Source organism: Falco naumanni, chromosome 2 (assembly GCF_017639655.2).
Source record: "Falco naumanni isolate bFalNau1 chromosome 2, bFalNau1.pat, whole genome shotgun sequence".
In the NCBI taxonomy this organism is placed as follows: Eukaryota; Metazoa; Chordata; class Aves; order Falconiformes; family Falconidae; genus Falco; species Falco naumanni.
Window position 1 is genome coordinate 11,607,764 of NC_054055.1, and position 24,637 is coordinate 11,632,400.

Genomic DNA, 24,637 nt, shown 5'->3' on the forward strand with positions numbered 1-24,637 from the left:
ACTTCTGAAAACACTTTTTAAAAAACAACTGCTTGACCGTATCCTTGAAACACCATTTTTGCCTTTCTTAAGCAAAGCTGTTGAGTGCACTGCATTGACATTGTTCTAAAATTCTCCTAATCTGATTGAAATCCAGATCATTAAAGAGAAAAATCACTGTTAGTGTCCAAGTCATTATAGGAGTGTGCATTCCCAAATTAACGTAAAAAAGCATGACTATTAAGAGCAAGAACAGTGAGACACTTGTAACAAACTATTTTTGGCTAGGAAAAATAGTCCAAACTTTAAATTGGTGCATGCACTGTGTATGTGCTGAACTGAGGCAAGTCCTCTGGAGGTATCTGCACTTTCCTCCAAGGACAGCATCAAGGACATCTTTGCGACTAGAGTGAAGGCTGCACAGACAAAAGCAAGCACCCATCCAGGGTGATGTCAAAGCTCACACCCCTGAAATGGTTTGTCTCCATGTTTTTAGCCTGTTCGGATGAAATCACACGTTGCAGCACACCCAGACAGGCTGTCTGTCAGCACCCTGAAGCAAGCCCATAAGGCAGCTATGTGGACAGGATGTTAGTGGCAGGTGTAACGTACCATCTGCACAGCCATCTGGAGAGCACCCTTCCTCAGGGTACAGACGTAACGCCAAGGCCTTATTCTTCTTCTACTGACATGAAATTTCAAACAACTCTATCAAAGTCACTGTCCACCTCCCCTCCATGAAGGTATCATTGATGACCACAGAATCAGGGCCCTGACATAAGCTAGAGAGAAGAGTGCTCAGCACTTGGCTGAGTTTTGAGTTTTTCCTGCTAGAGGCTATGATATAGCAGCAAGGAAATAAAACCTAGCTGGCAGAAAGAATGTATCAAGCCTTTTAATAAATATTTAGTATAACCAGGCAAGATGCCTGGAAAATATGTCTCCAATGCAAAGCATATATACAAAATAGTGCCTTGTTTCTAGAAAACCTTTTCCTGTGAAGGCAATTTCCAGAATATCATCTTTCAGGGCATCCAAAATAGCCCCAAACTTCTTCCTTTCTATTCTGGTCCATCTCTGATGAGCATTAATTAGTATGGGATCACACGATGCAGTGATCTCAAAAACAAGGAGACTTTCAAGGCAAGTAACTCTGATGCTGGAACAAGAATAGGAGCATTTTGGGAACATGGTTTTATTTCTTGTCTATAATATAGTCCAACCTAGGATTCTTTTTTTCTGTATTCAGATCCTTTGAAAATTTCTCTGTGGTACCAGTGGAGGAAGAAAATCTAATTATGAATTCTTGCCTACAAACCCAATAAAAATAGTAATACATCCAAAGGTTTTGATCCCATTATTTTTCCATGTCACATGACTTTTCAGTGACATTATCTTATGGCAGTGATGCTGACTCTATGGCACAAATGCTAGCACCAGTGCACAGCGCTCCTGGCTATGTCAGTAGAGTCTAGCTGACTTAAAGCATTCATCAGACCTATCAATAAATATTTTAATATAATCAGGAAAGTATGCCTTCAATGCAAAATGTATCTAGAGTAACAACTTATTTCTATAAATCTGTTTGCCCTGAAGGTAATTCCCAGCATATATCTTTCACCACATCCAAAAAAGCCAAAACATCTTCCTTACCATTATTCTGGGGCTATTGTGAGAGATGTATCCCATAGGCCATCCCAGAGACTTGTTCCATATATCATGCAAAACTGAACAGCACCTTAGAAAGCTCTGGTTTCTACTCCCCACCCTGCTCACCTGCTGAGATTTTGCCCCAGTAGGGGATTTTGAACACCCAGATGTCAAAAGACTCTAAAATACACTAAAAATGAATGTGATGGGAATATACATTTCTAAAAGCTAGGCTTCAAGTCAACGCAAGCTCTTCTACTTCCTTTATGTTCAACCAAAAGAGACTGGCATTTTAAAGTCAGTTGCAGTTTCATGCAGACAGTGCTGCAACATGACTATTCATCCCACCTCTCAAGAATTGTCTGCCACAGAGTGACTTATTTTCAGGAGAGATTTTCTCATTGCACCAACTACTGACCTCAAAGGAATTGTAGGTAACCAGTTAAGGACAGGCACCTAACTTCTGGATGCATCAAGCTCAGTGAGATGATTCTCCGGTTATTATTCAAATTAGGTTTTTCTAGGAAACTCACTAATGACTTTCAGGTTTGCTCCTTTGTTAAGTATAAAGAGAGAGCAGTAATTTTTCATCTATCTAATACATATGTTAGACCAGGGGTCCTCAAACTACGGCCCATGGGCCAGATACGTCCCCCCAGGGTCCTCAATCTGCCCCTGGTATTTACAGACACCCCCCCAAGTCCCCTCCCTCCCCCCTGCCGGGGGTTGGGGGGGGGAACCAAGCAGCCGCAGATGACTGCCTGCCACTTCATCCGCGCGCCGACCCTCTGTTTAAAAAGTTTGAGGACCCCTGTGTTAGACAGTAAACACATAATTGATGCAATCTTTCCACTCCAGGTTGATATTCAAAACCACCTTAAAGTTTTCTTGACCACTTAGTTGTATCAAATAACTTTCCACATCTCTTTATACTCACCACAGTTCATCCAGAATTATTTCTGCACACAGGACTATTGTCGCAATTAAAGAACACTGAGTATTCATCTAGTAACCTAGAATATTCTTTTCTCCCTTAGTTAATGGGTCCATTGTGTCCAAAAATTTTTTAAACTTGAAACTATGGAAGCTAATTCCCCACTTAAAAGCACTTTATTGATCATAAAAACCTTGGCACATGATGACCACAAAACCATTCTAACCTGTACTAAGCTATATTGGCAAATCTGAATGCTGGCCACTTTATTCCACATTTTGCTAGTGAAATCAGCTACATGGGTGCAAAAGAAAAAAAAAAAAAAAAAAGACGTTTTTGTCAATATAACTTCCACTACATTAAGGGGTTTTGTTGCCTTGGCCAAAGATCACACCTCATCATACGCCTGTTTCTAATAGCTGTACAAGCAGGAGGTTCCAATGCAGACATATGTATAAACGGGTAAAGGACAGATGTTTTACTAGAAGACCAAATGTTAAGATAGTGAGCAACCTCAGTTCCCATGAATAAAGAGATTTCGACAATTCATACAATGCATCTCTGGTTCAGCAAAGCATTTAAGTATGTGCTTAACTTTAAGCATGTGGCTAAATCCCACTGAAAACAATAAGAGTTAAATACGTACTTAAACGCATTATTGTAGGAAGACTGGATTACTCATGTACTTAAAGGCTTTGTTGTATCAGAACTTCTGGCCACCACAGAATTCCCAATTTCATCTATTGTATATCTGGATCCAACATTACAGTTGTCTGGCAAAATGTTTGCACAGGTTAGCACAGCTTACCAAAACCTCACCTGCATCCAGGGGGTAGGCTACACTCATTTTGTTGCAAGGGGTACTCCTTGTATTTCTTCCAAATGCTTTATCACAATAGGTAGTGATACTGATGCCAAGAAATTAAAACCTACAAAATCCCTGTCTTGTTAGATCATCCTGCCCTGCCCCTCCCCAATTAGTTTATCCATATGCAAATGTTATAGTTAGGGAATATAGCTCTGGAAAGTTAATAACTTAATCAGTGTATCAGAAGGCTAAATGACATCTCCTGCTGGTTTTCTCAAAAATGCATTTCAGGGGTATTAATGTTATTACCAGACTGATAAACTTTATTCTCTGAGCTCATATGAAAGTTTAAGAGGGGGAAGTAAAGGAGAAGAACGATTATATTTGTTTTATACACAGGGGGAATCGGGGACTATGCCATGGCTCCCCTTGAAATAAATTGTGTTTGCTCTTTTTCTCACTTTTGGCATTTCCAGGTGCCTGTCTGTTTTTAACATCTTCTTCAGCCTCAATAAATTTGTTGAAACAAGACTCTGTCATACATGCAGTGAGTCACAGCTGAAAAATAAAAGTAATCCCTCAGTGGGATAAATGTACTTGAGCTGGAGACCAGGAAAAAATGTATTGGTTTTTAAAATTGATGGCAAAACACTTTAACAATTTTTGTTCCAAGCTTCTTTTGTTTTGAAACTGTCACAGAATGTTCACTGAATGTTTTGTAAGCAAAACAACTCACTCCTAAGGCTATAAAAACAGTACTTTGGAAAAATGGTACTTTCTTAATGATGATTAAAAGAATCTGTGAACTCAGGGGAAATCATTAGTTCAGATCAAGCTCTTGGGTCACATTTTCATTTGAGGAGGTATAAATTATTTGCTGCGCTAATTTCTTGAACCACCTCCTCACCAGGACAGACATGGGAGGTCAGGAAGAAGTAGCATTATCTTCCTGCATGGGCAAACCCAGGGCTTAGGCATGAGCATCTATCTGACACACTTCCCCCTCCCGGTTCATGGTAATCCATTGCAGTCCCTCAAAATACCTTCCCCAACCTCTTTTAATATGTGCTCCCACTATCTTATTTTTATCAGCATTTATTGGGCACTTGAGATGACAGCAAGTGCACTGCACAGATAGCCATGACCATTGCATATCTTGGCAAACCTGGGGTAGAACGTTTTGGACTGAAGAGAGTCACTGACAAAACAGACTCAAGAATTTGTGTAAGGACAATTTTGAGGAACTCGCGTTCTGCAAACAGGTTAGGTGAGGCTGGGCCTTGGCATACAGCACAGTCCCTCTGAAGGCCCAGGGCTGTGTGGTTGTTTGGTCAATGTTCTGATTAGCTTCAGTGGAAGTATTTAAGCAATGTCTGTAGGGTCGTGCCATGGTTTAACCCCAGCTGGCCACCAAGTCCCACGTAGCCGCTCACTATCCCTCTGGTGGGATTGGGAGAGAGAACTGGAAGAATAAAAGTGAGAAAACAACTTGTGGGTTGAGGTAAAGACAGTTTAAGAGGTAAAGCAAAAGCTGTGCACTGAGCAAAGCAAAACAGGGAATTCATTCGCTATTTCTCATCAGCAGGCAGTCCGAGTCCAGGAGAGCAGGGCTCCATCACACATAATGGTTACTTGGGAAGACAAACGTCATCACTCCATATGTCCTCACCTTCCTTCTTCCCCCAGCTCTATATGCTGAGCATGATGCCATATGGTATGAAATATCCCTTTGGTTAGTGTGGGTCAGCTGTCCCAGCAATTTCTGTCCGCTCCCAACTCCTTGTGCCCCCCAGCCCCCTTGCTGGTGGGGTCAGGTGAGGGGCAGCAAAGGCCTTGGCTCTGTGTGGGCACTGCTCAGCAATAATGAAAACATCCCTAAATTATTAACACCAGCTTCAGCACAAATCCAAAACATAGCCCCATACTAGCTATGATGAAAAAAAATTAACTCTATCCCAGCCAAAACCAGCACAGGTCAGGTCTTAGAACTGGATTTAATTAGTAGTGCCTTATTGTCTAGCCAGAGATGGCTTGATGATATCTATTCCAGACTTGAGTCTCCAGGAAGCTGACACAAGAGTCTCTTCCTGCCCCCCCCACCACCCACCACCCACCACCCCCCCCCCCGCTTCTCTATTTCTACTATCTCTTGCCATCATTTGCAGATGGTTTTTTTAGCATGTTATCCATAGGTAACAGTAAGCTGGTCTTCATAATCTGTCTTCTGTTTTGTTCACTATAAATATGAAGTCTTATTATTTATTTCATCCCTCAGTGCCTCCCACATTTTCAGCTGCTCCAGCTCTTGCTAGAGGTTCTCCCTCTGCTGCAGCATTGCACTAGTCTACTTTTCATTCTTTTTTTGTCCTAACCGATGAAAAAAAATCTAAAAATAGTTCTGTTAGAAAAAAGTAATTTCTTCACATTCTCAATATATCACAGCAGATCTGTAAGGGGTCACTGAATGCATCCAAAATGCCTATGTGAAGTAACACAGTCAGTGGTAATGTACAGTATGTGAAAGGATAGGATCTCCCATTGTACACCCTCTGTAGCACTGGGAAGATAGAGCTCTGCTAAACAGTGATTTTTAAACATAAAATAACATTAGTGTGTGTCTTTGTAGTAATTTATTATAAAGTAAAGGGTACATTTTCATGACAACCTCCAACAAGGCTTGAATAACATAAGATTCAACAAAATGATTTAATCAGTTTTAAAACTTACATAATAACTATACTTTGTGTCTTTCATAAGAATATCATAAACCTAAGAAACTGCCACTCACTCTCATTGTTCTCTTGAGTGTGTAGTTATTATTGCATAATATATATGTTCCAGCTGGAGCTCCTGATGTAACTATCTTTCCTTAATCAGGTCAGCTCTTAAACATCAGCTTCAGTGGGTCATATACACATATTTACTTTTTGCACATGCTAAAGAGCTTTTGTCAGAAGCCTTTTGCTCAAATGCAGCCAGGTTTATGCTCTTGGTATTGCTGACCTAGGCCAGTGCCAAAGCTGAGAAGAGATCTGAATTCTCATGTCCTTGGAAGAAATTAATCTCTCGTAACTTTAGGGATGAGATTCAATGCCAGGCACTCACAGTTGACTTCAGATGCCTACAGCTTTAGAGTCTACATGTAAGCTCCAACTACCACCAATACAGACACCTATACTTGATCAGATAGATGAATCTCTTTCTAGACTCCATTGGCTGTATTGACTAGACATGCATAATAACTGCCTAAACATATGTTCCTAGTACTAATTAATCCTCCATAGAGGCTTACAAACATCTGTACAACCCTGGCAGCTATGACACAAGATCTATGGGAGATATCTGTCATTGTGGAGTAAAACACGGAGGCCAGCTGATACCCTTAGTGTATTTCAGCTGACTTTACATGCCTACGTGCAGACAACTGAAACCAAGACTTTCATTGACAACACCCATTGGAGAGTTTGGACAAGTGTATATCCCTACATGTGGTACATTTAAATTTATGTTTCTTAATCTTATGCTGAATGCCAGCTAGGCTAGGGTTTTGCCTCCAACTCAGAATGAGATATCCAGAACCAGTGTCTTACATTGCTCAGATCACTGTCCATCATGACACAGGGGTAGGAGTGCTGAGGCTGATATCTCATTATCAATAACTCAGGTTTGCATTAGGCAGTCAACCTCACTGTTGCAAAATCTTGGCCAGTATATCCTGACTTTCTCCAGATCTTTTTGTCTTGGCCTTGGTTCTGCATTGCTCGGTGATGTTCTGGTCACAGCAAAACTACAGATGGTTTAAGACTTCTCTCTAGTATAGGCAAAAACTAACTTTGCAGCCTTAAGGGTAAAGACAAAATAGTTAATATGCATCTCTTTCTGCTCCCATCTCTTTTAACTCCTCTGTTGGGATGGTCCTGCACCAGGCAGGAAGATAAGGCCAGGGAAGGTACTGGTGTACCGGGTACACAAGTGGCAGGGCCATGGCTACTCATTATTGCAGCAAGGAGGCTCAGCTAGTCCTGCAGCCTTCAGAGGGGACGGCATGTGCAGGTGCTGCTGGTCTCACTGCTACATAGTATCTTCTTCCCTAAGACAATGATTACAATATCTACCCGTAAAATCTGGAAGAATGACTGGCGTTGGACTACGTGCATGTACCTTTCCAAATCTTCCTTGTCAAACTCCTCGTAGTCCTCTAAAAATGCCATTTTTGTCCTTTTTAGATTTTTTAATTATCAATTTATTTCTTACACAAAAATATTAGCTTAGAGGAAGGGGGCTGGAATCTTTTATCTATTCAAATTTCAACCCTTTTACTGAAATCTGAATAAATTATGTCTGGTTTACCTTTGTCTCTTTACTCAGAAATGGTGTCAAAGAACTTGAATTCCTCTGAAGCAGTTGCCCACTTTTGAACTCAAGCCTATTCTTTATCATATTAAACATTTTTGAAATGCTGCTTAATCCCCATCTCTTATCAAAATTTCCAGCACCTTTCCTGCAGACAAATCACAGGCTTAGGAGCTCCTCAGTCTCTGGAGTTAATCTTACAGATATCTGATGTCTGGAGTCTGTCTGAAGCACAGACACAAAAATACGTTCCCTGCTGCAGAATCTGTTTGAACCTTTCAGTTGTCTGCTCTGTATCGTCAGTCTTCAGCACAGTGCTTTAAAATTAACAGGTGTAATATAGTTCCTGTAAAACAAGCTCCAGCCTTGGCTTAAAAGAAAAGGGAAAGAAAAGGGGAAAACCTTAAGAGTAGCAAGTCTAAGCATTTTGTGCTTTGTCCTGGAAAGTGGTTTAGTCAATTCAGTTGTTATGTCAATTTAATATTGAGTGTGAACCACCAAGGAACTGTAAAAATCCCATCTCTTATTTGGGCAGAAGCAGTACGTGGGGACCAGATATTACCATTTTGGCCTGTCCAGAATCAGGAATAGCATTTGCATGGGACTGAAGTGTATGAAAATTCAATGAGCTGTTCTCCCAGGGTGTTATCTGACAAATACTAAGTTGGCATTCTGATAACTTGCTACATTCACAATATTTTTTTCATTATTACTTGCATTGCAGGTATACCTAGGAGGCTCTCTTGAGTTGTATTTATTATCCATAGTAGGTGTACATCTGAACCGGGCCTTCAGAACAATCCATGCTGCCACTTAAGGAACTATTTGGTTTTAGTTTAAAAGTTTTTCTCTTTCCTTTTGATATAAAAGATTGATTTAAGCATTCAACTCATGATTGCCTTGAACATGGCCTACTGTGGCTTTGAAAATACCCACCTTTGATTATTTTACTGCACATATTTTATTTGTAAGATGCTGATGCAAAGAAGTAATGGTGAATGGGCATCCTTTGTACTGCACAAATGTGAACAAAAAGATGCTCACTGCCCCAAGGAATTTGTACTTTCAGTATAAAAGAGCAGGGAGGAGATGTACAGAAGCAGGCCGGGAGGGCTGACAACTGGGCAGGGTTTCTTGTTTACCTGCTAAAGTTCTGACAAAACAACACTGCAATTCATTCAAATGAAAGGCATAAGTTATTATATCTTTACTGCCTTAATCCTGGTTTAACATATTCTCATTCTTTTAAACTGTGATCAATATACGTTTTTATTATGTTTCTGTTCTGATATTTTAGGCCTGAAAATTTCTTTCTCCTGTTCTTATTTATAACCTTTTATTACAGACTATTCACACTGGTCTCTTTTATTTCCACGTTTATTAGCAGAAGCAATCCTTACGGACAACAGTTTTTCTCTGAAAGGCCTATCTCTCCTTCACTACCCCATCCCAATTGCATTGTATTCACTTGTACCGGGCCTGCGGTGCGCTGGCAGCGGGGGCCGGGGGGCGGCCGGTGCCGCGGGCAGCTCCCCCCGGCCGGCAGAGCCGCTGCCCCCCGGCTCCAGGCCGGGCCCGCCGCTGGCCGAGGCCGAGCCCCGCAGCCGCGGGGGCAGCGCCGCGGGGAGAAGGGGCTGAGAAGGGGAAAAACCCCCGCGGGGGGGAACAGCGGCGGCAGCGAGGGGGGCCGGGAGGGGCGAGCGGCAGCCCCGCAGCCCCCCGGGGCAGGGCCGGGCCGGGCCGGGCCGGAGGAGGCCGGGGGGGGCTCCGGGCGCCGCAGCAGAGGCTCCCCGGCAGCCCGCGGGGAAGGGCAGGGCAGGGCAGGGCAGGGCAGCCCCCGGCGGGGCAGGCTGTGCCCCTCAGCCCACGGAGCCCGCGGGGGAGCAGCTCCCCCCCGCAGCCCGGGGCAGGGGGTGCCCGCAGGGGGCTGTGACCCGCGGGGGCCGCGCCGGAGCCGGCTCCGGGCAGGGCCCGTGGCCCCGCGGGGAGGAGCCCGGGCCGGGGCCGGGCTGCGGGCAGGGCCGGTGCCCCCGGGGGGGCTGGAGCCGGCTGGGCCTGAGGGGCTGCGCCCCGCGGGGGGCCCCGCGCTGGGGCCGGGCAGGGGGTGAGGACCCTCCCCCGGCGGGGCCCGGGCTCGGCGCCGTTGATGGAGAAGAGACCGAGAGTGGAGCAGGGCCCGGGGAGAAGGGAGGGGTGAGGGGAAGGGGTCCAGAAGGTTTGGGTTTATATCTTATTATCCTACTCTGATTTTGATTGGTAATAAATTAAACTAATTCCCCCGAATGATGTCTGTTTTGCCTATGGCGGTAACTGGTGAGTGTCTCCATGACCTCCCTGTGCCCGACGCCCCACCGTTACAAACCACCCCCATGCCCCCGGCCCGGCTGAGGGCAGTGACATGGGGGCACATTGCCGGGCCGGGGCCAACCCACCACATCAGTATATCCAAAATGCCCGCTATGTATCATACTCTTATCAAAGGTAATGGTTTTTTTTTTACAATACTGTAGTTTCTATTGCGTTTTTTTGTGTGTGTGTGTGTTTTGGGTTTTTTTCTACGGCTCTTTCATGGCCTAGTTGTTCTTTCCTGGCTTTGGGCAGCCTGGCGCATACCCTTTTTTATTTTCTAAACAAGCTCCCACCTTCTAACAGCCATTGTCTGTTCAGTCCCAAGACTAAATAGTTAAACTGTGCAGTAATGTATTGCACACAGTAAGGATAACAAGGACTTGAGTTGCATGTTTCTAAAAACAACCAAAGAAACAGCCCAATGAAGTAGTTATAAAAAAATAACAAGCAAGAATTTGGTATTTTTGTTCCTCTTAGAACTGAGGTATAATCACCTTATGTGAATGTAAAGGCAAATACAGAGAGCAGAAGAAAACTCCTATGAACACAAATCCCGTAATTAAGAACCCAATATTCCTGATAAACATCAAGCCTTATGCAATTATATTCTGCTAAAAGAAAAAAATAATCATTAAAAAGGTCATTTTTAGCTCTTCTTAGTATAGTTTTTTAGGGTTTGAGGAGGCTGTGATGCATGCGTGGGGCCCGGGGGAGACCCATGGCCAAGCCGTATGTAGCACCCCTGGAACAGCAGAGACGCAGCCTATCTGCCTGGTGGGTCTGTCATAAAACTGTGTGGAGCCGTGACTGCTGGTATGTGGGGCAGAGTTTAGTGCTTGTGCCTTTCTCACTTAGCTGTATAGAGATAGCCATGGCATTTCCAACTCTTTTTTTTCCTTTCCCAGGAGAAGAAACACAACTCAGTAAATGGCAAAGCATCCAACAAGATGATTTTAATGATCCCTTCTGGTCATGATCTTTTCCTGACGCCTTCATTATGGTCCCTTCATCCATCAAGCTAAAAAATCAGTCTGTAAATAGAAATACTGAGGGGGATAACTAAAACTTTTCCAATATTAACTATTTCATACCTCTGTGGAAGTCTAAACTCTGATGAACTCTGCTAACAGAACTGGGTAAAATCAAGCTCTTTTCACTCCAAAATGTTATCATCCATCAATAGAAAGGAAGTGTGCATATTCACTCTTGTTTTCTAGTGAGATACATGTGAGGGATCAAACACCAGCAGTCAATCACATTCTTAGGACAGTTTTATCAATGTGCAAGTCATACACAACTCTTTCAGTGAGGAACCAGAATTAAACTGATATAACAGTTCCTGTGATATCCTTCTGAGCATTCAAAACTACTACACATTTTATGTCTCATTAAGTTTTCTGCCTCTCTTGCCATATAAGTACATTATCCATAAACCCATAAGATTGCGTTCTCCTAGAGTGCATGCCTGCTGTTATTGTATCAGTTCTCCAAAGGTCCTGGTATTTGCATATGCAAATTGTAGCTATGATGCAATTTTCTGTTGATGGACATATTCCTGCTGTTAATATCCACCGACGTCTTGATGTGTGTCTGTTGTTTTATCTGTTGCCTCCAGTCTACCATAAGTCTCCAGCCATATTCATTAGATTCAATTAGTGACATTCTGCCCTGTGAGAATCTGTCAATATAAAATCGGCACAGTAATATGCAGAAAATTGTGAAAATAAACACTTTTAAAAATAGCATCAGATGACTGAAACCACAGTAGACTAAGATCCATCAGTTCCCATGTACTTTACAGATCATTCTACAAAATTCAATAGAAATATATAATAATAAATAAATACATATGATTTAAATAAATAAAACCTATAAAATAAATAGAAAATATGGAAAGAATATGGGTGAACATAACGGTGTCATTTAATCCATTACTCTAAAACAGGACTGCTGACACACCTATGTTTGATGGGTTTCAGTATTCATATCTTTTTGAAAATGGTCTTAATATTTTTTCTCATGTTTATTAATAATAGCATTTCTTGATTTTTTCAGAATGTTCATCATTTCCCCTCTCTATGCCTCTGAATATTTCCATTCTTCTAATTTTACCTGATCCACATTCACCATTGCAGATGTCTCTCCCCAAAGTTTTCAGCCTCTGGTCAATTTTAAAGAGCACACTTTTATTTTTTTTTAATTACTTTTGGTCAAAAATCTATTTTAAATGGAAAAAATATTTCTGTCCGTGTCCTGGTTGCTTTCAGGCTGTTTATTTAATTCATTAAGATCATTTTGAATTTTAGTCTTGTCCTCTGACATGCTTTCAGTTCCCATAAGGTTGATGTCATCTATGGATTTAATAAGCATAGCCTTGACTTGATTATGTAATTTATGTCATTAACAAATCACAGTGAAGGGAACTATGCTTGCAGTTGGACAGGGAATAAATGATAACTTTACCTGGTTGTGTGCCACTCTACACCCTTCTCCAACGGTAGTTTTACTTTTGATGTCTCTCCAGTTTGCTTGCAAGAATGGAATGTAAGGCAATGTTAAAAGCATTAGTGAAAATAAGATTTATTATTATTATTATTATTATTACTACTACTACTACTACTACTACTATTATGGCTTCTTCTTTGTCTACATCACCCATTATTCTTTCATAAAAGGAAATTGGAATGATTTGACAAGGTATCTTCTCCTTGGCAAACTCACTTTTGATGTTACTCTCCTTGTTTTCTTCCAAGTGCTTGCAAGTCACTTCTGACTCTTTGCTTCAGATTTTTTCTAGGTTGTGAAGTGAAGTTGACTTGTCTATAAATTAACACTTAATTTTTTCCTCTCTTTATACAGGTACATATTAAGATTGCTCCTTCCAGTCCAGCAATACTTTGTATATCCTCCACAAATTCTCAAAGACAACTGCTAATGTTTCTGAGCATATTCTAGCCCATACTGAGATCAGGAGCAGAAGGCCTAGACAAGCTGAAAACCTGCAATATACCAAAATACCATCCAACATGATCTGTTTCTGTTCTAGGCTGAGCTGTTTTCCATTGTTGCCAATAATGAGTTTGCCACTTGTCATATGTAAGCTTTATAATGAACAGTGGGAAAAAAAACCCCATCCTTTACTTCTTCAGTTTTCCTTACATGATTTAGTGATAGCTATTCCCTTGCACTGCATAAAGGTCTTTCCTTTGGGCCTTCTATTGCTACTAATCCAGGCAAGGAATGATTTCTTGTTACCTCCAGGTTTTTTTGCTAGCTAGAGTTCGTTCTGTATTGTCCATTCTGATTTTTTTCCTACCTGCTCCTGGTGCTCTGTATGTGTGCTTAATGATCTGTGCTTGCCTCTCCTTTATCCATAACTAATGTTTAGAGTGAATAAAGACTTCATAATTTAGCCAAAGGTCTTTAATATTTTTTTAACCTTTGTCTTCCCTGAAATACTGTGATTTATTTGAAAACTACAACTACTCTTGGATTCTTTTTGGTTTTTTATTTTATGAGATCTTATCATTTATGTCTCTATCAAAATCTCCTAGGTTTAGAAGTTGTTAGTGGCACATAGAAAGACAGAAAAAAAGAACACAGACCTCAGGATAAACTGAACTGGAAGTATCCCTGTGGGATCCCTCTGCTTGTACTAAAGCCCATTTGCAGGTAAGAATGCAGTCCTGCCCTACCTACTCAGCTGAATCAAGTCTATACAGTTACAGGGTTTTCTGCTGCTGCGCTAACCACTTTGGAGCTGCGGCTCCCCAAAGCACTTGGCATCAACAAATGAAAACAGCTACAGCCTGCTGAAAACACCATGTTCGGTTTTGCATTCAGTGTGTAAACTGTAAGCTGGTTTCAACCATATTTTGTTACCCTTTGAAATGTTTCCTCAATAGTAGGTTGCACCATCTGTTGCACTGTTTGCCTGCATGTTTTGCTTGTTAAACTGCTCCCCCAGCAGCACACAAAAGAGGAAAAACAGCGGTGATGCCTTTCAGGAACATCTCTCTGTCCTCCGCCTACCTCCTCTCACCCCAGTGTTGCACTGCACACAACAGATGCTCCTCTAGCCCTACCTCATGCTTATTTATTTTAGGACCTAAGCCAAAGTCCACTGTAAAACCTCAGAGGCTTTAAAATGTGGTCATCTCCTCCCTTGTGAAGCCCATATGTATGCTTTATGTGCTAAGGACAGGACACACATGCCACAGCAGAATGTGAAGTTGAATCACCTCAGGGTTCACCAGGGAGCATGAGCTCTCCCACCGCTCATCCTGAACACCCATATATGTAAATATGTGTATTATGTAAATATGGAAGTCCAATGTTGATCAGATGTCAATAAACTTCCTTCTCTCAATAAAACTACAGACAGAGTGATACTTCCACCACCGTAGTATATATTCTGTCTCCTGGCTAAATGCTGACATACTGGCATGAAAGGAAGAATACTGTCTCGGTATAGGTAATGAAGCAGGGCTTTTCTTTCCTTACCATCAGTTGCCCTTCATCCGTAGTATCTAAGCAGCAGTAAAACCTTATATCAGCTTTGCTTCTTTTCTGGTGGGTTTGTTTGGGTTTTTTTTCTTTTTAACTGAGCAAATAACATGCAATGATTTTACATGAAATATTCTCTGAAATGTGTTGACAAAGCCTTGCACTGTACTATATAATCCCAAATTATTCACTTTATGAACCATATGAATGATGGGAGAAAGGGGAAACCCAGTGAATAACACTCTCAAATATCACTGCAGAATGCTCTGAGTAAATTAAGCAACCCAAAGATATTCAGCCAGCTTTGCTCTGAATAACATGATATAGTTTCCTCATGGCTTCAAGCCACCTGAGCGACAGGCATCAGTGGGGAGCTGAACTCATTGAATGGGAAATGCTTTTTCAGGAGGTACATTTGCCTTGAGTCCCAACACCTACTGAGAAATTTCATCCTGCATGAGTACAAGACCTGAATATCCTTTACAGAGAAATAAGTACCTTTTCTTGTGCCATCTTCTGCCCAAGGGTCATACCCATCGCACATGGCCATAGGATTGATGTGATACATTAATATAACTATTTTCTCCCTACAGCTTCTATCTTAGAAAAGTAATGTCACATCCTTGCTTTTTATTGAATTCTTAGACAAGAGATTGTCATACAGAGAACTATAAATATTACCCTGCTACCCAGTGCTGGATAGTAAATCAATTTTTAAAAAAACTCAGCAAGGTCACCACAGTTGAAGCTTGATGGCAGAATCCAAAATATTTCTCATGAAACAGGGTGGCATCCAACAGATGAGGGAGACGTCCATATATGGAGTAGTTACTCCAGGCTTTCTGTGTAATAGAGAAAAGCAGGTATTTCTAGAGTGAAATTAGTCTCATTCAGAGTAGACATTTGAAACAAAACAGATGAATCATATTCTAAAATGCCTATTATTCTCCATTGACTGTAAATGGAAGCTAAGATGACTTGCCTTTGATGCAGAGACTAAACATATGGACACCTAACCTGAATCCCACCCACAACCCTGGCTGCACAGGAAGGCAGGTACAGGCTCAGTAACAGACCTATGTCATATAGTGTGGGAGCACATACCACACCAGCTGGTGCTAATGTTCCCTGAGCTTCCCTGGGAAATCTGTCCCAGTATTTCTGTGTCCAATACGGTGAACGAGATACCAAGAGAAGATCTGGCCTCTTGGAGTTTATTTCCTCCTTTACAAGCTTTTCCAGGTGGCTGAGCCCCGATCAAATATTTATAGAACTAAATATTTCTCTTCTCGGCGGGAGGGAAACAGTAAAAGTACAGATCCCAATTTGTTTTTGCAGAGGGCTGGAAATAACGGCAAACTGGTCATTAAAACTAATCCTCTTTTTCTTTTTTCTTTCTTGCATTCTTTGCAGATGCAAATAAACTTTCCAAGGACGAATCTAAATCCATAAATTTCTTTCTCATAAGAAGGTTAACAGGTGAGTAAGGTTGTCTCAGGAAATCTGCACTGCCTGTTCTACTGCAAATATTTCTTGGATTATTACCCATAGCATTTGGTAGATCCCAGAAGTCCCCGTCATTAAGCAGGCCCCCACATAGTAGCATCTGCACAAACACAGATGAAAAAAAAGACCCTCTCTCCAAAACATTTATGTTCTAAGGCAAGAGACAAAACCAGACAACTTGTCTTCAGAAAGTGAGGTCATTTAAGATCCATTGTCTGTAAAAATACATTGTAGTTACAGTTATTTTAATTAATGAAATTATGTTAGGAGACATTCCTGGGCACAGGAACTCACAGAGCTAATACTTTTCTGGGCATGTTTCTGTTCTACATACACTGAGTTTATTAAAACTAATTTCTGGACAGGGTTCAGGTGTACAATTGTATGTGGCTGGCCACCCTGTTTTGGAGAAGAACAGCATACATGGTACAGAAATGGGCTGTTTCAAAAGTATCAAAAAGCAGCCATAGGTGTATTTTATTTACCAGAAATGACATAGCCTTAGGTCATCTCTTCCTCAAGTAATTGGCTAACTAAAATACAGATTTTTTTAGACTTTCAAGAGGTGAAGATCCTTTCCAGGAGAACATCAGTCATGATTATCCTAGGCAATTTCAATTGTAATGAATGAGTAAGTGACTGCTTGTATTACTAAGCCACTCAGAAGAATTCCCAGCTTTCAAACTCACAAGGAGATGAGCCAGAGACATGTTGAAGACTGTTTTGCTAATGGCAGCCCCTCCTGTTGCATGTCATTTGCTCAGTGACACTGCTTTCCTCAAGGTGTAGCGCTACAGACTTCCATCATTCAGATATTAGTCAAAAAGTCCCCTGAGGAATATCTTTTTTCTGACTCAGAAATCTGCAGTTCACTTTTCTCTACCAGTCAATATAAGGAAAATTATTTATTAGTCTTTGGAATAAGTTATTTTTAATTCCTATTATTTTTTTCAGCACGGGGCTACCACAGAACTTGACATAGATCTAAAAAGCCTACTCCTACCAGCATATAAGGACAAAGAGCTATACTGTGACTGTCTTCCCTAGTAGTCCCAATTTAGTCATCCTAACTGCCATATCATCTAGGTGAATGAGCAATTCAGTTCAGTTCCAACCACCCCTGCCAGACAGTTTCAAAAAATTCAGTAAAAAGATGTTATCACAATCTGTAAATTAGATAGAAAACAGTCCAGTTTTCTCATAATATCTAAAATATGTTGTACTTTTTCTAGGTCTCCACCTGGAAGTTTGGAAGCTTAGGAAAATGGAATAGTTTGAAGATACTCTACAGTCTTCAGAGGAAAAAAATAAAAAGAAAACTTAAGTGTGAGCTAAGTGTAGCTAGAGCCTAACACCTGTGCATTCATTCTTTCTATCCAACCTGCTGAAATGATAGAAACTAAATTATACTTTTACAGAGGGGTTTTGTTAAGCAACAAACAATGTATGATTGGACAGGCAGTATCAGCAAAACTTTTGTCATGAATGGTTAAATTGCAGCTTATTCCAATACTGCATTAATAATGACAACCAAAAGATACAGAATATTGCAAGTCAAAACATGGACAAGAAAGAGGCCCTGGCTCCTTTTTGTTATGCAGGGTGCCATTAGAATTCTGTTCCTACCAAGTCCCTTTTATGTCTGCAGAGGAGGTTCACGTCAAGGACGTTTGCTTAGCTGAAAGATACTGGCATTGGTGCTTGGATAGCGAAGAATAAAGGCAGATGGAGAGTAGAAGAAAATTAAGTGTTGGATTGATGTCATGTAACTTCAGAGGCCTACAATGACGAGTCCATCTAAACTAGTTGCCTTCAATCCCATTATAAGAAGTGGAAAGGAACAGACACTTGCAGGTACTAGCTGAAATTTGGGTCTGATTTACCAGCATGTCATGTCACATGAACCCCACCAGACTGATCAACACAATCTGAACAAAATGACAACGATTTGGCCAGCAGGGAACTGAGCTAAGTAGTGACCTGTCGGGTTTTTTGTAGCTGTCAGGGAACAGCACAGTTTAAGATGTCATATGAAAGAGAAGAATGAGGTGCCATAATGTTCAGGGGAAGCCTTTCCAATACTTTTACAATATAGCAACCGACACCTCAGGAAACCAAGACACAGCATGGAGGATTTGAGCAATCAAAAACAATCCATGTGTTGGTGAATGCAGATCTTATTTTCTCAGAGGATTTTCAGGGAAAAAAACAACCAACCAACAACTTTAAAAAACTGAAGGACTATTATTCCAGTTCTTAAGATTTTTAAATCATGAGCTTGAAAAAACCACACAGCTCCACAAGCATTGGCAGGTGCCATGTCTGATTTCCGTTTAGATTTCACACTGTGCTCTAACTGTCACATAATGAAATAATGTAGCTGTTAAAAGCTCATTGATTTTATTTACCTTTCTGATAAGTGGGAATTCAGTGCTACTTACCACCCAGTAGGACAGTATTTGCATACAACCTTTTGTGGAATTTCATTTATTTTGATTTATGAGAGTTCTGAAATCATTGCACTCATGTTGATAGCAGCAAGAACAGATCAGTCACTGTAAACAGTCCAAACTTATGCTAGAGACAACATTAATTCTGTTAGAGCAGTTTTATTTCAGCTTGAATCATCTTTCCCAAGGCAACACACAGAGTCTTCGATAATGCCCCAAAGATCTTGAAGTAAAACCAACAGGAGGAGATAGGAATTACAGTAGCCTCCATTTTATATTTTATATCTCTTTTTTTTTTTTTCCCAATACAACCTAAGCATACAGAAAATTTATTTTAATTTAATTAAGGATCGGAGCATTCATGTTGCACTGTAATTGTCAGGGAGCAGCTGGATCCAGCTGCTCCCTAAGGGAGGAAGTCCAGGAGCTGAGTGTGATTACCACAGTGGGGAAGGTGCCCAGCTGCCCCAAGGTGTCCCAGGGGGTCAGGTGGGACAAGGGGAGAAAGAATTAAACTCGGGTCAGCCCTGATGGATGCCAGAGGCTGTACAGCACCGAGGTGGAAGGCAACGGTGGATTAGGGTCATGCCCAGTGAGGGGAACCAGGGTCAGGTCCAGCCCTGAGACAGCCTGGCAAGGGCATGGGAACAGGAGTGTTAGCATGACCAGGCAGAGCAGGGCTGTGGGGAGCTGTACACCAATGTCAGTGGGGCAGGGGTGATGGCCCTGGGGGGCTGAGTTGGGGTCCTGGGCCATGGGCAGGGTGGGGAGAGGCCCTGAGGGTGGGCAGGGCCTTTAAAGCCTAGAAGGGTGCTCAAGGCCCTGACAATAAGTACTGTAACACTACTTCTGTTTATGAATAATCGGTCAAGTCAAATGTGTCAAGTATAGATTACATACATGTGGAACATTGCTAAAGAAAGATTTTTTCTGACATATGTCTGAGTAGCTAATACATTATGCCCCTCCAGTACTGATTATATATTATCCAGGAGACTGGATATTCCAAACCTGCCGAGATTTAAAGGCTAATGTTTTCTAACTGGGGAGAGACGAGGAAAGTTCATTTAGCATGATGCCATTTCTAAAATTGAGCTTTGACTGCTAAGCCTACTTAGCCAAATTCTCAGGTTAAATATAAAAAAGATTACTTTTTTTTTTTTTTTGGTGTTCAGCCTTAAGCTGACAAAATCAGAAATTCGTAGTCTGAATTGGCACTGTTTTCTGAAAATATTTGTGAAGAATTATCAGTGACACCTCTTCTCTGCAGGTTTTCTTCACTTTCTGTAACCATTCTGACACCACAGATGACATGCAAGCACCTAACACACACACAGACATACAGGGGAGAAGGGACTGCAGACATTTGGGATGTAGGATACAAGGCTGTCACTATCCCTCAGTGGACATACACGCCAGCTGCAAGTGGGTGAAGGTCAAAGGATCTAACCTGTAAAAGCGAGGCAAAGAGAGCACTGCTGTGGCTTCACACTAATAATTTCAACCACAACAAGCCGTTGTGCAGAAGGTCACCCTCTGTGTAGTTTTGGGGAAGAGGATGGTGGTGTTAAGGCTGGTAGCATTAATATCATAGTCTTAAGGAGCACTGAATGGTATTTCTCAGTGGTTTCTTCTTAGGCAGCAATAATCATTCTTTACCCAGAACTTTCACTTTTTAGGAGTGTAGAGGAGATCTGTTTTGCTGGTTTAAAACCTGCAGAAGATCCTGAGGATTCTTGCCTTCAGATGGTCAGCTGCCGTGGGCCTTTAATTCATTTCTTTGATGGCTCTCGGTTGAATAAGGGATTACAGCACTGCTGTGATGTGCTACTGGACAGAAACTGCCAAACTCCTGAACACAACATTGTGCCTAAAACTCATCCTTAACTGGTGCATGAATCACAAGTGTTTGTGTTCACACTAGCTTCTTCATGTGTGGATCTCACCCAACACGTCACCAGTTTTGAAGGCTCACAGAGGTTTGGCATAGAAGGAGATTCTCCTTTGAAATAGAATGAAAAATTAACTCTGTCTGAAGAACCCCTTGCCACAGTGAAGACTGCCGATGCCCCACCTCTTCAGAGACTGTAGAGTGTTTCTTGTCCTTCACTTGATGTGATGATAATTATATACCTGTCACCTTACTGACTTCTTTTAGCATGCAACTTTCAGATTTTCTGCAACAACCTACCACTTAGTTCTCTTCCACTTTTTAAATAGTGCTGACTGGTAGTTTTTAATTAAGACTTGACAGTTGAAATTTGCATTCCAAAAGCCAGCTGAAGGTTCTGGAATTGGATTGTCTATTATTTTATAACACAGAGCATTCTACTTGCACACAACCCTATCTAGCAACCATGTCCTTATCAGGACCTTCCTAGTTACCAGAGACACTGTGTGCAAGAGTTTAAGGCTACTTCTCTGAGAGCATCATGAATTGGCATTTTATGCTCTAATGCTTAGTTAATGGAGTATACATAAGCATGCTGGGTGATTTCTGTAGCTCTAAGAGGAATATTGTTCTTGTTTGATTTGTTATTCATTCGTACATGCCAGCTCACAACATTTCTGTGAGCATATGGACAAACTGCTAAGAGTAGTTTTGTCAGTTTTAAGATTAAGGGGAGAAGTGACCCAGGGAAAGACCCAAAGAATAGATCACTACATATTTAAAAAAGCTACAGTAACTCCTCAGTTTTCTGTAAGAGGCTCTGAGTCCTGCTAGAAGTTCTTGGCTTGACATGCATTTAGCTAGACAAATTTTCCCTTCATATCCATTGACTTCAGTAGATTTTGTTCTTGACAGTGGTATAAGTCAAGTCATTTCTGATTAGGTTCTACAAGCTAAAGCTTTAAATCCGCTCCAATTAATGCTTCTTTTGAAGAAATGAGGCACAGGTGCTTAAAGCTAAGCCTCCAGCTTTTTAAGGATTTTTCATAAAATTCCACTCATAATTAATCACTGCAGGTATCTACAGAACCAAACACCTTGTGTTGCTTTTATGACCAGTAATAACACAAAATTGCAATTAAGATAAATAGCAAAGATGGATCTAACAAAGTCACCTCTTCCATCCGTAGCATGAATAACAAAGTGAAGGAGAACATTCCTGATGAATTTCCTGGGCTGATAGACATTTTGAAAAAATGTAAATAACAAGTTCATGCAATTTATTTGTGAAATTTCATCTTTTCACCTTATTTCCTATGGGATCACCTTCTTTTTCATGCATTCTTTCCTATGGGTGCTATATGACATCTGAAATACACCAACGGTATAGCTGTGAGGTAACACACCCAAACCAAGGGGCAGCTGCTAGCCATTGCTAAAAGAAAAAACACAGACAGCCTAGAAAAAAATGTATCTTCTACGTCAATATTTGATTTCTTTATATTAATTTATCTTTTGGATCAAAATCCGGTAGAATTTCTACTGTACTGCTTTTACATCACTAGATAATGCTGGTTGGATTTGTTTCTTTTAAAAAATAAAAGAACAATCACCCAGTTTATGTCTGGTCACTGCAAGAGGATTTCACAGCAGGTGTTAATGTTGACGTTGCTCCAAGCATCAGAGCAGAGATTTCCTTGCAGCCCATGGTGAAGACCATGGCAATGCAGTTTGTCCCTCTGAAGCATATGAAGGACCGTGCTGGAGCATTTATCCACACTGCAGCCCATGGCAGACCCCACACTGGAACAGATGGATGTGGCCTGAAGGAAGCTGCAGCCCGTGGAGACCTGACATCAGAGCAGGCTGCTGGCAGGAGCCACAGCGTGTGGAGAGGAGCCCATGCAGGAGCAGGTTTCCTGGCAGGACCTGTGACCCCGTGGGGCACCCACACAGGAGCAGTCTGTTTCTGAAGGACTGTACCCTGTGTAAAAGACCCACACTGGAGCAGTTTCTGAAGAACTGTGTCCCATTGGGAAGGGTCCCACACTGAAGCAGGGGAAGAGTGTGAGGAGGAAAGAGCAGAAGAGATGAAGTGTTATGGGCTGAACTCAACCTCCATTCCCCTGTACTGCTTGAGGGGGAGCAGGCAGAAAATCCAAGAGTGAAATTAAGACTGGGAAAAAGGAGGATGGGGGGAAGGTGTTTTTAGTTTTGTTTTTATCTTTCATCATACTACTCTATTATTAATTGGCAATAAAACAATAAATAGAATTAATTTCCCCAAGCTGCGTTTTGCCCATGGTGGTTATTCATGAGCAATCCTCTTGTCTTTATCTTGACCCATAAGCTTTTTATCATATTTTTACTCCCTGTTCAGCTGAGGAGGGGAGTGAGAGAGCAGCTTGGTGGGCACCTGGTGGCTGGCCAAGGTCAACCCACTACATATAGATAGTATATGTTTTACCTGTTTATGAATTCTCTTTGTTTGCAAAGAGAATGAGTAGATTAGGTAAGACCACTGGAAAGAAAGAGGTTGTTCCTTTCATTGGGACAACTGAACATGCCTGAGAAAAGTTAATTATCCTACTGCAAGGTATGGCAGGGAGTAAGGAACAGAGAGAGAGATGCGTGCAGCAAGCAGTAGTGAACCAGCCGTTCAAGAGAGAGAAGTGTCTGAGAGGAAAGAGAGGCACACGTATTCTGGCCTCGATAGGGACAAAAAGAAAAAATTCCTAGCTACCAGAGGAGACCATGCAATATTTACCACAACGCATAAACCCACTGAAGTGCTTAAAACCCAGCTTGGTATGAAGTATCAAGTGGGTAAAGAAGTTGTTTATAACCCGTTTTCAATTTTATTCTTCCAACCTAATCATTTTGAGCTTTGTGTGAAAGACTGAGTAAATATTCTGTAAATGAACTACCTTTTTATGTTTAAAAGCCTTTTTGGTCTTCACTGGGAAGCTCACTATAAAGGAAAAAACAGTCAGATGAAGCCATCCTAGAGAGCTGGCTGACTTGGGTGCAATTGCAAGCCTCTTACCTCATACTGACTTGGCACGCAGACCAGATGACTGACTGATAATAACATGTCCAGCTTTAGCCATAATTCATCCAGAGACAAGTTTGACTTGGCCTTGGAAATCTGGAAAACCAGGTTTATATCTCAGGTGATCCCAGCTCTGGCTGCATAGGATGGCCTTTCTAGTGCACAAGGATGAAAAAAGGAATAGAAAATCTTCTTCCCAAGGAGAAGTAAACTCTGAAATGGAAGAAGGGGATATAAACCCAAATGTTTAATATGCAGGCAGCACAGACGGTGCAGAAGGCTGCAGTGAGCCAAGATGAATTAGCCTCCCCTGGCTTGTAAAAGAAAAAGAAACGCCACCTTTCAAACAAATCCTTCTGTGCTATAGAACCAGCCCTTGCAGTGTGAACGCTGCCAAAAGCTTTCTCTTAGAGAAGCCTGGAGTTCATCAGGCCTTAAGCAGCAGCACTTTCCGGATTAGCTGATTCACCATATGCCTGAGTAACAGCAGAATTACTGGTAGCAATAGGATAAGAACAGCAAGATAGCCAAACACTTTCTGAGGGGGCACAATGAGATCTAACACTAATGACTTAACTATGTAGCAAAATTAGAGCTAAACACCATGTAGGGAAAGAGCCTGTTTTGACTTCAGGGGAGAAGATCAGACTAGGTCTTGTCTGGTCCTTCCCCCTAAGCTTTTGTCAGTCAGACACCCATTTCCTCCAGCTGAACAGGTAAGACTTGACTGCTAGCTACAACATCCCGGCTGCATAATCTTTCCAGTTCTTTTGAAATCAAGAACAATACATTTGAAGTAGACATTGTGAGATTAGGATGTCTTCAGTAAATCATCATGGTTGGAGAAAGCAAGGGCATTTAGAATGATAAGTCCTAACAAAGATATTTCTCATCAGTCTTTTTTATACTTTATTGCCTGAAACTCATCAAGGTTCATCTGTGTTCGGGTTCATGTATGAGACTCATCTATGTTTGACCACAGTCCCTGCTATTCTTCCACTTTTCCCCCCAGTGTTTTGCCCATCTTGGCTGCTGATCCTGAGTGTTGTAAAGAACAAGATGGGAACCACATCTGATGCAAACAGCATCAAGATCCCTCTTTGCAAATAACCTGAACTCTCAGCTGAAACTGAGCTGTCAGTTGAAATTGTTGCCTTAG